The sequence below is a fragment of the Nannospalax galili genome, unplaced genomic scaffold, assembly GCF_000622305.1.
Source record: "Nannospalax galili isolate Female #2095 unplaced genomic scaffold, S.galili_v1.0 scaffold259, whole genome shotgun sequence".
Lineage (NCBI taxonomy): Eukaryota > Metazoa > Chordata > Mammalia > Rodentia > Spalacidae > Nannospalax > Nannospalax galili.
In genome coordinates, this window is record NW_008344750.1 from 3,359,025 (window position 1) to 3,372,707 (window position 13,683).

A 13,683-nucleotide genomic window follows, 5' to 3' on the forward strand; every position below is an offset into this window, starting at 1 on the left:
CTGAAAGAGGACCAGACAGGAGAGCAGGGAAGGCAGTGCCCTGAGGATGGGCCACCCAGGATGGAGGCTGGAACCCTAATTTGGTGCTGCCTAGATGATCACAGGCCTGAGAGGAGAGACTTGTCCCTCCCTGGAAAGGGATGCAGGGGAGTGGTGAGCCGCGGCCGCCGCCAGCTGTGGCAGCCCCTCCACTCTTCCGGTGCTGGGTACTGTCTCCTGGCGCCGCCTGAGAGCACACAGCACCACCTCCTGGGTGCTGGCTCCGATCACATGGGTACGGCCTGCAATCGCATGGGCGTTGCCTTCTGGGCGCCGCCCCTGATCGCACGGGCGCTGCCCTTCGCTCCTCGCTTTGGCGGCAAGCTGTGGTGGCTCTTCTGCTCACCCAGACCTGAGGCAGCTCTTCTGCCCGCCCGGTGCTGGGGCCGCTCTTCTGCTCCCCCTACTCTGCCTCCGATCGTTGCTACTTATGCAGGGTCCCAGGCCCCAGGGCTGGAGAGGAGACTGTGTGAGCGGAGCCTCATTCAGACACAGGAGACCAGGTTGGTTGACCGTAGATCCAGTTTATTGTAGAAGGGCACAAGCTTATATAGGGTTAGGGGGTCCAATCAAGAAGTTACAACTCAGATCTTTGGCAGGGCTGTGTCCTATCATGACATCAGGAGCCAGACTCCTTATTAGCATACTGGGTTTCCTTATAGGGCCTGGTTGCCTGGGAATCACGTGACCCAGGTTGTCTGTTGCAATTTGGGATCTCAAGGGTGGTGATTAGGGAGTGGAGAGCTCTAGGCATCAATCTCGTGATCTGCCAATGGGAGCAAATGTCACAAGGTGTTCCTTGTGGCTCCAGCCATCTGATCTTGCCTTGGGCCTGTTGTATGGCTGTCAATAAGACTTTCACCCTAGGCTCAAGCCTGTCTCCCACAGGGAGCCATTGGGCAGTAGCCGAGCCAAGTTGGGACACCAGCTGACTAGGTGTCTTCTTTGCTGTGTGGCCTTTGTCAAGTTGCTTTCCCTCTCTGAGCTTCTGTGTTCTCACCTGGAATATGAGGTTAATAACAATCCTATTGACAAGGAGCATTTAAATAAGGCACAAAGAGCTTCCTGTTCCTGGACTGAGGTGCAGAGTGCTTAGGAAACACCACCATGCAGAGCTAAAAGCAGGGGCCCAGCAGTTTAGAGCAGGAGAGACTGGGTTTGAGACACATGGGAAGGTTGGCCCTTGTCAGGGAGAATGCTAGGAAAGAATCACAGCATTCCTGAAATACTTAATCAGTCTCCTGGGACAAAGCAAGGAAAACCCAGGTAGCTCAGGCTGGCCTCAAACTCAGGATCCTTCTGCCTCAACCTCTAGAGGGTGGGGTTAGAGGAGGCACCACCCCTCAGGCTCACCTTCTTTTTGTCCAACTCCCTTCTTTCTAGAAACTGCCTGCAATAAGGGAGCTCTGACACTGGTGGAGACTTGGCTTTTTTCAGATAGAAAGAATTTCTGTCTCTGTTGAGTCTCAGATCCACCCTGAGAAGTTGCCTTTTGAGAACAGAAAGAGAAACAGTCTTTAGGATGGTGGAAGGGAATTTTATGACCAGTCCCCAATGTCTGCAGTGGGTGGAAGAGTGGAAGGGTGGACTCCATGCCAGGCCGCCAACCACCTCAGGAGCTTGGCGAGTAGACAGGTGGACTTCTCTAATTAATAGTTGTGCTGGGTAGCTTTAGTGTCAACTTGACACACCTGGGTTGAGGGAGCCTCAATTGGGGAATTGCCTCTATTGGACTGGCCTGTGGTCATGTCTGAGGGGCATCTTCTTGATGAGTGATGAGGGAGGGCCCAGCCCACTGTGGGTGGTGCCACCCCTGGGCAGGTGGGCCTGTGTTGGATAAGAAAGAAGGCTGAGCGGGGGCCAGGGAACAAGCCAGTAAGCAGTGTTCCTTCATGGCCTGTGCTCCAGCTCCTGCCTCCAGGTTCCTGACCTGAGTTCCTACCTTGGGCTCCTTGATGAACTGTGACCTGGTAGATGTAAGATAAATAAACCCTTTCCTCTCCAAGTTGGTAGTGGTCAGAGTGTTTTGTCATAGCAATGAAGAGACAAACTAAGACAATAGTCCTTGTCAGAATGAATGGAACTCCCTTTAGCGCGCTCAAGAGCATCAGTGTTAGAATGATCAATCGGTTTGGGTTTTTTTTTTTTTTTTTTTTTTTTTTGGCCTTTTTGAGACAGGGTCTCCCTGTAGCCCCAGATGTCCTGGAACTCACTATGTAGACCAGGCTGACCTTGAACTCACAGAGATTTTCCTGCCTCTACCTCCAGAGTGCTGGGATTAAAGGCATGCGCTACCACACTCAGCAGATCAATCAGTAGTTTAGAAGGGATGCTCAGAACTGGTTTTGTGATGAATATGGTTTAGGAGTGGAAGTTTATGCAGCAAGATACCCAAGAAAGTAAATACTTAGATAATGGCCTTCTTATCAATCGTGAATGGCTCAGAATTTGGGGTTTTCTGTTCATTGGTTTGGTTCTGAGACAGGGGTCTTACTCTGTTGCCCAGGTTGCTCTCAAACTCTTGGGTTCAAGGGATCTGTCTCAAGCTGGGACCAGGTACCCACTACTGCACCTGTTCCAATTTCAGATGGTTTTGCATTGACTTAAAAGAGAGAAAAACTTGCCTGATGGGGCACTGGGCCTTAAACCCAGGGCCTCACGTGTGCTGGGTCAGTGCTCTTCCACTGAGCCACCCCCACTTCTATCTCTTTTCCCTCTGTATTCCTAAGCAAGTCTCACTCTTGGAGGGATGGTGTCAGCAGCCCCCCTTGGTTCAAGGCCATCTACTTGCTGGGATTCACCCTCCCTCTAGCCACTCAGTTCCAGAGGAAATGCTATGGAGCAAGAAAGCTTTTTTGGCTGGAGTTTTCTTGGGAATTGCTGACTTTTATTTTTTTATTTTTTTGGTCTTTTTTGAGACAGGGTCTCTGTAGCCCCAGCTGTCCTGGAACTATGTAGACCAGGCTAGCCTTGAACTCACAGAGATCCGCCTACCTCCACCTCTCGATTGCTGGGATTAAAGGCATGTACCACCACGCCCGGCTGGGAATTGCTGACTTTAAAATCGTTCTTTTCCAACATCAATCCTTCAGTGGCTTCTTAGAACCTTTTAAGGGTAAAATATTATAATAACAATATAATATAACTTAAGCAGGTTTTAAAAAGAAAGTGTATCCCTGTCAATCTAGCCATCTTAATATAATGCTGTTTGGGTTTTGCTTGAGGTTTTTTTGTCACAGCCCTTTGATGAGCATATCCCACACACAGTGAAAATCTTCTTTCTTCTCCTCACTGTTTGTCCTTTGAAGTCAAGGCTGGTTTTATTTCTAATCTGTGCTGAATGACTCTCCTGAGAGTCACAAGCTGGATCAGAGCAGCGGCTTCTGCACAGGGCATGGGTTGATGGGTTGACACAACTTCCATGTTCACGACTGCCCTGTCACACTCCAAATGTTAACATGAAGGAGTCCATGCTCATGACTGCCCTGCCACACTTGGTGCATGTTAACATGAAGGAGTCCATGTTCATGATTGCTCTGCCATACTCCATGCATGTTAACATGAAGGAGGGTCATCTGAAGGGCAGGACCCAGATATCCTGTGGGCATTATGGGTGAGTCAATATTTTCTTATTTCCAACTTGCCATTCTGGTGATTAATTAAATTTTCTTTTGATTTATTTTTATTTTATGTGCATGAGTGTATTGCCTGCATGTATGTAAGTGTACCATGTACATGCGGTACCCAAAGAGGTTAGAAGAGGGCATTGGATCCCCTGGAACTGGAGTTAAAGATGGTTGTTAGCTGCCATGTGGGTACTGGAAACTGAACCTAGGTCCTCTGCAAGAGCAGCAAGTACTTTTAACTGCTGAGCCATCTCTTCAGACCCTTCTCTGGTGATTCATAAATTATGAGTTGAAGTTAAAAATTTGGGGCTGGCTGGGGCTGGAGAGATGACTCAGCATTTAAGAGCACTGGCTGTTCTTACAGAGGACCTAGGTTTGATTCCCAGCACCCATATGGCATCTAACAACTGTCTACAGCTCCAGTTCCAGATGATCCGATGCTCTCTTCTGGCTTCTGCAGGCATTGCATGACATGGGTGCACTTACATACATGCAGGCAACACACTCGTACACATAAGATAAAAACAAACAAAAGTTACATTAAAAAATTGGGGCTGGGGATGTTACTCAGTGGTAGTGTGAATAAATCCATGGGTTTGCTCCCCAGCACTGTCAAAAAGCTTTAAAATTTTTTAAATTTAAGAACAAACTCGGGCTGGAGAGTTGGCTCAGCAGTTAAAAGCACTGGCTGTTCTTTCAGAAGACCCAGGTTCAAATCCCACCAGCCACATGGCAGCTAACAACCATCTTTCACTCCAGTTCCAGGGGATCCGACGCCCTCTTCTGTCTTCTGAAGGCACTGCATGACACAGGTACACTTACACACATGTAGGCATAACACTCATACACATAAAAAATAAATAGGGGGCTAGAGAGATGGCTCAGCAGTTAAGAACACTGTCTGTTCTTGCAGATGTTCTTGCAGAACCGGGTTCGAATCCCAGCACCCACATGGCAGCTAACAACTGTCTCAAACTCCGGTTCTAGGGGACCTGACAGCCTCTTCTGTCCTCCACGAGCATTGCATGACATGGGTGCACTGACGTACATGCAGGCAATACATGCATACACATAAAATAAAAATAATAAATAAAATATTAAAATAAATAAATAATTTTTAAAAACACCACCACTCTTAGGAATCTACCCAAGATACAGTCATACAGAAGAGGAAACAACTCAAATATCCAATAGATGCCTGGAGAGACAAGATATGTTCTAACCATACAATGGAATATTACTCAGTCATAAAAGGAACAAAGCTCTGATACCTGTTACAACATGGATGTCCTTTGAAAATTCGCAAAGTGAAAGAGCCAGACACACAGGACTGATTGTCTGATTCCATTTATGTGAAATGTCCAGAATAGTAGCCAGGGGTGTGGGAGGCCAAGGGGCTGTGGGAGGCCAAAGGGACTAGGGGAGCCAAGATGAGTCTTGATGGACCCAGGGTTTCTTTGAGGGGGGTGCGGAACATGTTGAAGGCTGACTGTGGCAATGTTTGTACAGCTGATTGCACTCAAACCATTGAACTTATTCTTATATTTTATTTGTATTCATTTATTTTTTTATTTTTATCTTTTGGTCTTTTTGAGACAGGGTCTCCCTGTAGCCCCAGTTGGCCTGGAACTCACTATATAGACCAGGCCGGGCTTGAACTCACAGATTTATTCATTTATTTTTAAAATTTGCATTTTATTTGTGTGTGTGTGTGTGTGTGTGTGTGTGTGTGTGTGTGTTGGTGCATGGTGTGCACATGCCACGGCATGTATGTGGCTGTCAGATGATAACTAATGGGAGTCAGTCCTCTCCTTCTGCCATGAGGGGCCTAGAGATGGAACTCAGGTCATCAGGCTTGGTGGCAATCTCCTTTATCTGCTGAGTCATCTCACCTGCCCTTTTCATTTATTTTTTGAGATAGGGTCTTGCTGTGTAGCCCAGAATGGCATTGAGCTCAAAATCTTCCTGTCCCAGCTTCCTAATTTCTGGGTGCACAGGCATGCACTACCCCTACCTAGCTGAACTATACACTTTAAATTGGTTAAGTATAAACTGTGTGAATTTGCACTTTAAATTGAATTGAATACTCTGTGAATTACACACATACACACACACAGAGGGCCTCATTATGTAACCCTGGCTGGCCTCAGACTTGTAGAAATCCACCTGCTTCTGCCTCCTGAGTGCTGGAACTAAAGGCATGTGCCATCATGCCCAACCATATATATTTTTGAATTTTATTTGTGTGTGTGATGTATATGTGGACATGGATGTGCCACACAGTACATGTGTGGAGGTCAGCGGACAACTCTGTAAAGTCAGCTCTCTCCTTCCACCTTTCTGTGGGCTCCCAGGATTGAACTCAGATTGTTGGGCTTGCACAGTAAACACTTTTACCTGCTGAGACATCGCACTGGCCCTGTGAATTATATTTTAATAAAGCTGTTATGTATATTAAAACCACATATGTGCAAACAGAACAAGCAGAACTTGAGAGTTTGTGTGTGTGCACCTATGTGTGTGCCTGGGGAGCACACCTGGGGCTAGCAGGAGATACAGCCCCCACTGGGCTAACCCCCTCCCAGTCCCTGCCACTGTCCCAGCCTGTAGCCAGGGTGGATCCTCTTGGGGAGAGGACATCTGGATCATGTTTGCTGTCCCCTAGCAGGGAATCTGAGGACTGTGGGAAGTGTTCAGAGAAAGGAGCCCCAGAGTGGCAGGGGGAGACAGGCCGGCCCCCAAGTCTAAGGCCCAGGGTTGAATCCTGGCCCTGCCACTTGTTGGGTCACTCTTCGGGGGGGGGGGTCACTTTGGGTCATTTACTCTATATCTTGGCAATCTCATCTGTAAGATGAGAGTGGAGTAGAATTTGCTTTTAAAATGCTGCAGAGCTGGGGATGGTGGTGCGCACCTTTAACTTCAGCACTCAGGAGGCAGAGACAGGCAAATCTCCGTGAGATTCAGGCCAGCCTGGTCTACATAGCGAGTTCTAGGCCAGCTGGGTCTATAGGGAGACCCTGTAGCAAAACAAACCAAAAACTAATCAAAATTAAAAACAATAAATGTTGCTACTGTTATCCAATAAGCTAATGTGAATATCAGGATGTTTAAGAGGGGCTTTGGATTTTTTCTGTTTGTTTATTTTTAATTTATATATATATATGAGTGTTTTGCTTGCATGTATGTAGATGTGCCACATGTATGCTATGCCTGTGGAGACCAGAAGAGAGTGTCTGATTTCCTGGAACTGGAGTTATGGGTGGTTGTTAATCACCATGTGGGTACTGAACCTGAACCTGAACCTGGGGCCTCTGAAGAAGCAGTCAGTGCTCTTGACCTAAAAGCCAGCTCTCTAGTCCCATTTTTCTTGAGACAGGGTCTCATTATGTAGCCCAGGCTGACCTGGATATCTCTCTCTCTCTCATTATTTTTAATTATGCATGTGTCATGTAGATATGTGCACAGGAATGTTCATACCCCTGGAGCTGGGGTCACAAGCAGTTGTGAGCTCTCTGATGTGGGTTCTGGGAACTAAACTTGGGTCCTCTGGATGAGCAATATGTGTTCTTAACCACTGAGCCATCTCTCTAGCCCCTGGCCTGGAACTCTTGATCCTGATCCTCCTGCCTCAGCTTCCTGAATGATGGTATTATAAAAGTATATCACCATGCCCAACTTTTCCAGAACTTTTTATCTTCCCCAACTAATACTCTATATTTATTAAAAATAATTCTCTAGGGCCAGAGAAGTGGCTCAGCAGGTAAGGGTGCTTGCTGCCAAGCCTGACAACCTGAGTTTAATCCTTAGGACCTACATGGTGGAAGGAGAAAATCAACTCTTTCAAGTTGTCGTCTGACCTCTACACGTGCATGCCATGGTGTACACACGTACACACACACATACACACACACACACACACACACACACACACATAATTTAAAATGAGAATACTAGCTCCCCATTTCTCTCCCGTCAGCCACCTTCTCTATGAATTCAGCTGCTCTAATTCCTCATGCAAGTGCAGCTGTACTTAACTGTGGTTTCTGTAGCTGGTTCATTCCACTTAGCACAATGTCTTCAAGGTTCTTCCATGTGGTACGCATGTCAGAATTTCCTTTAGAGTTTTTAAAATGTATTTTTTTATTGTGGTAAAATACACATACCATAAATTTACAATCGAATGTTTCTGAAGTGTGCAGCATTATGAATTACCATACTCATGTTATACCATCATCACCATTAGACTCTTTCCGTCCTTGTTTTCCTTTTTTCTTCTGGGGATTGAACCGAGAGCCTTGCACATGTTAGTCAAATGCTCCACTGAACTGCATCCCACCTTTCATTTTCAAAAAGGTTTTATTTTTTAATTAATTTATTTTTAGTTTTATGCATATGAGTACTTTGCCTGCATGTTAATCCATTCATCTGTTAATGGATTGTAATATGTAATATATGTGTGCATACAATACCCACAGAGGCCAGAAGAGAGCACCAGAGCCCCTGGGACTGGAGTTACAGAAGGTTGTCAGTTGCCATGTGGGCACTGGGATTTGAACCTGGATCTTCTGTAAGAACAGCTAGTGCTCTTAACCACTGAGCCATCTCTCCAGCCCCCCAAGCTCTTATTTTTTGGAGGCAGGATCTTATTATGTAGCTGGATCTGGCATCAAACTCACTTTGTAGCCCAGGCTAGGCTGGAACTTGCACTCTTCCTGCCTCAGCCTCCTGAGCACTGGTCTCACAGGCATATGCCACCAAACCTCACAATACTTTTCATCTTGCAAAATTAAGATTTTGCATCCCTTGAACACTAGCTTCATTTCCCCCACCCACTGGATACCACCATTTTTCATTTGACTACTTAAACTCCTTGATGTACCTGGACTCACACAATATTGATCATTTTGTGGCTGCTTATTTCATTTAACATAACATCCCAAGGTACACCTGTGCTGTAGCATGAGATTATCTTTCCTTTTTATGGCTGAATACTATTCCATTGTATGGATATGCCACACATTTCAGTTAATCCATCCATCTGTTAATGGACACTTAGATTGTTCCTTCATTTTAGCTTTTGTGAGTTATGCTACACAAACATGGATGTGTAAATATCTAGGGTTAAGGGGCTCCAGTGGTGCAATCAGTTAGTGTGCTTTACTTAGGTGAGCCTGTGTTCTGTGTTGGAGGGTATACATTGAGAAGTGGAATTGTTGGACCATATGGTAATTTTATGTTCAGTTCCCCAGGGCTATCTATTGTGCTGGGGAAGGGAGCCTGCGGCACTTGGATGGACGTGCTGAAAGGCTCCTCTGTCCGTGTGGCTGAGGAGACAGTTGACTCAGGGTCCTGGAGGCAGAGCCTGTAGTCAGTGCTCTCTGGGGCCACATGCTCCCTATTTTTCCTCTGGAGACACTTTTCTTAGGATGCCTGCAACCCTGGCTCCATTCCTGTTTTGAATTTGCAGAGTTTCTAGATGGGGATCACAGGGTTCCAGAAAAGCCAGTGTAGAAGGGGCCTGGAGAGCCTCTGCCTGGGAGGTGGACTAGGATCCACTCTGGACTGAGTGTGGGTTCTGGACACACTGGGGAAGAGACAGTAATGGCTGTGCATTTAAACCCTGAGAGCCAGGATGCGGGAGTTACTAACATGCTCAAGAACCCAAGCTAATTTCAAAGTGGTCCAGCCAGCATTTGATGGAGGTTCTGGAAATGTCCTCCTCAAAGTCTCTGTTATCAATACAAATGGACTAGAAACTGGCTGAGGGATCCCCAAAGTTCTCAGACAGATGGGAAGAAGGGGGCTGATGCTGGACCCTGGCTACCCTTGGCTCAGACCCTGGTTGACTCACACAAAGCTGGGCCTGTTTTCTCTGTTCTTCCAGCACTGGGTACTGATCCCAGATGGAACAGCTCCTAGATGGATGGCGGCTCCAAAGGCCATCTTTGGGGGACATCATTCTGCATAACGATTGTTACCATCAAGGAAACAGGGCCTCCACAAAGAGGGGGCCTTAGGCATGGGGCCTGGTGGTCAGATAGAATTGGGTTTCCCATGGCCATGGCAGGGGTGATCTTCCGGGTCCTCACCCATAAAGCCATATCACCCTCACAGGATGGCGTTGGCTGGGTGCTTCTCAGGACACCCTGGAATGTGGCTGGGGAGGCACCAGTTCACTTTCTACTGGGTCTCCTCTAGAAACTGCACACAGATAAAAGTCCCAGTTAATGAGGATTCTGGTTAAAGTTTTGAAATTCACAGCAAGTCCACTCCGCATAATAATGTATCAGAAACACAACAATCCTTTAATCTCCAAGGAATTAATTGCCCAGCCTAGAAATTCCGAGCACGAGGGCAGAATCCTTAATTTCTCAAACTGATGGTTCTGAAAAAGCGACTGATTGGAGGCTGGCTTTGCTATGGCCAGGAAGATTCCAGAGTCCCACAAAGGATGAGATTGTCTGCAGGTCTTTCTCAGCAAGAGTCATATGTGTGGGGTCTCAGTCAATGTCAGCCAAGTGGGACATGGTGGGCTTGAGTCCGAGGGGGCTCAATGGCATCTGTGTGGCCTGGGGATCCCTGGCTACGTTCAGGGCCTATCCTCATGCGTTGTCCCACTTATGTTCAGGGAGCGCTTGCTCTGCCCAGGCACAGGTTCTAATGCAGGAAGCCGATGTGACCAGATGAAAATTTGAGGGAGACTACAGTTGGATAATGTGTAATTGAACATCTTGCTTAGTACCTGAACACTGTGCTTAGAACCTGAGCACTGTGCAAAAAAAAAAAAAAAAAGTCTTTCTAAGCTTGGAGCTAAAGGATGAGAGGGATTAACCAAAGAGCAAGGAAACTAACATTCCCTGATGACCAGATATTGGCGCAAAGGCCTGAAGTTAGGAATAGGTGTTAGAGCAGCTGGGAGTGGCCAAGGCACACAGGAAGAGTAAAGTCACTGTCACCATCATCAGGTCAGATTAAAGTGAAACCCCATACTGTGCTTGGCATGGGTGCACACACCCCAGGCACTGTGCTGTACTTGGCAATCCAAGCTCCATTCAGGCCCCAAGAAGGTCCAGCTTCAAAGACTGGGTGGTTCCATACCAACAGGTAAGTGCACAGCTCTTGGTCACATGACCTGGTTTGGCAGCCTGATCTTTGCCCCCAACCCCCACCTCACTTTTTTGAGACAGGGTCTTCCTTTGTACCTCAAAATAACCTGGAGCTCCTTTTGTAGCCCAAGTTGGCCTCAAATTCGTGATTCCCCTGCTTCTGCCTACAGGGTGCTGAGATCACAGGCCTGAGCGACCACACCCATCTAATTTGCATTTTATAGAAACAGAATCATATCTGTATGCTTTCTTTTGGGGGTTGGTTTCCTTCATGCAAAGGCATTATTTTCTGACCCATCCATGTTTTGTTTGTATCACTAGTTGGTTTCTTTTTATTGCTAGGCATGCATATTCTGCAGCCTGTTGATACATTCAAGTGGTTTTCAGTTTGGATTTGTTATGAATAAGGTTACTCAGAAAATTGGTTTGGAAGTTTCTGTGTTCACAGATGCTCTCATTCTCTTGGGTAGAGACCTAGAAGTGGAATTGCCAGTCATTTACGTTGTAACTGCACTCTAATCCATGTGCTGAGTGCCTTTAATTTGCATTCCTTTGTTTGGGGCCGAAAAATTCCCTGAATTGACCACTGGGACACTGAGACTCAGTAGAACTTAACTGCTTTATTGAAACTGACCTCCCGGGGACCTAGGCAGGCTCAGGAGCTACACTAAGACCCAGAGCCATGGAAACACAGGGGTTTTAAGCACAAAAACCGCAGAGCAGGGGATTTCTATAGAAACCATAAACAGATGTACCAGGAAAGGGTTCAAACAATCTAGGTCTGATTTCCAGAGCCTTAACCTATACAGCCATTGGCTAGCTTACCTGGAGCAGAACGTTCTTCCTCTTCTGCCCCAGACTGTTTCCATAGAAACCATAAGCAGAAGTACCAGGAAAGGGTTTGAACAATCTAGGGGATTTCCAGAAGCAGATGGAGGGCAGCTCTTTCTCAGAGGACAGGGAGGGGGTCTGAGGGGCACTCTCTTTCACCTTGATGCAAAGTGATCTTGAGAATCTTTTTATGATTTATTTAAAAATTTTTGAGGAACTGGAGAGATGGCTCAGTGGTTAAGAGCACTGGCTGCTCTTGCAGAGGACCTGGGTTCAAATCCCAGCACCCACATGATGGTTGACAACTGTCCATTAACTCCAGTTCCAGGGGGTCAGATGCCCTCTTCTGTCCTCCGTGGGCACTGTACAACTTGGGTGCACTTATATACATGCAGGCAATACACTCATACACATAAAATAAGAATCGATCAATCAAAAAAAAATTTGAGATAAGGTCTCACTATGTAGCTCTGGCTAACCTGGAACTCGTTATGTAGACCAAGCTGGCCTTGATCTCACAGAGACTCACCTGCCTCTGCTTCCCAAGTGGTGGGATTAAAGGTGTGTGCCACCACTCCTGGCTCCCAAACAATTTTTAATGTGATCAGAGCATGGAACTATCAATTTGAACAGATATTTTAGAAAGCCCACACATACATATGAATAGTGACTATTGTAGGCAAATGAAAAGATGTTCAAGGGGCTGAAGAGATGGCTCAGAGCACATATTGCTCTTGCAAAGGACTAGAGTTTGGCTCTTAGCACCCATGTGGGGCAGTTCACAACCACCTATAAAAGGGATCTGGCACCCTCCTCTGACCTCCTCATGTGCACATACCCACACACAGACACACATATTGTAAAAACCTAAAAATAGGGAATTCAAGGGTAGCTGGGGCTACAGGGAGATCCTGTCTCAAAAAACAAGCCAAAAAAAAAATTGTGGGGCTAAGTATATTGGTTCATAACTGTAGTCCCAGCTCTTGGGAGGGAGAGGCAGGAGGATCAGGAATTCAAGGTCAGCCCTGGGAACACACTGAGTTTGAGATCAGCCTGGATTGGGAGACCCTGCCTCAGAAAAAAAAAATTTGGTTGGGGGAGAGGAACTGGCAATGTAGCTCAGTGGTAGAATACTTGCCTAGCATGTGCAAGGCCCTCAGTTTGATACCCAGCTTTGAAAAAAAAAAAGACTGCATACTGTTGAGTTTTAAGAGAACTTGATCTCTTTATATGGGGTTTACAGATGTTTTCTTTCAATCTGTAGCTTGTCTTGTCTTATTATTGTAACAGTTTCTTTCAAAGAACAGAAGTTCTTTAACTTTGGTAAAGTCTAGGTTATTGTTATTTGAGTAAAACTGAGGGTGTAGAGATAGCTCATAGAGTATAGGTGCTTGCTGCCAAGCCTAGCAACCTGAGTTTGATCCCTAGGACCCACATAGTAGAAGAAATGAACCTATTCCTCAGGTTACCCTCTGGTTTCCAAGCCTGTGCTGTGGTGCGCACACACACACACACACACACACACACACACACACACACACTTGCATGCACGTGTGCACATCCCCCTAACACAAATAAATGCATGTAATAATAAATTTTTTAAAAAATTGCCTGACCAGGCCAGGCACGGTGGCACATGCCTTTAATCCCAGCACTCGGGAGGAAGAGGCAGGCGGATCTCTGTGAGTTTGAGGCCAGCCTGATCTCCATAGTGAATCCAGGACAGCTGGGGCTACGAAAAGACCGAAAAAAAAAAAATTGCCTGACTCAAGTTGTAAAGAGTTTTTCACTGTTTACTTCTGGCAGTTTTTATAGTTTTGTATTTTTATGTTTAGGTTTATTATTATTGAAGTGCTGGGACTGGAGACCAGGGCCTCACATATGCTAGGTAAGCACTTTACCACCGAGTTACACCCCCAACCCATGATCCATTTTAGGCTGAATTATTATTATTTTTTTGGTCTTTTTGAGACAGGGTCTCCCTGTAGCCCCAGCTATCCTGGAACTCACTATATAGACCAGGCTGACCTTGAACTCACAGAGATCCGCCTGCCTCTGCCTCCAGAGTGCTGGGATTAAAG

General features: G+C 46.3%; 1 pseudogene; it reads left to right on the forward strand.

The window, feature by feature from the left end:
- Window positions 1-270: 270 nt before the first annotated feature.
- LOC108491220 overlaps window positions 271-13,683 on the forward strand; it is an 18,003-nt pseudogene continuing 4,590 nt past the window's right edge.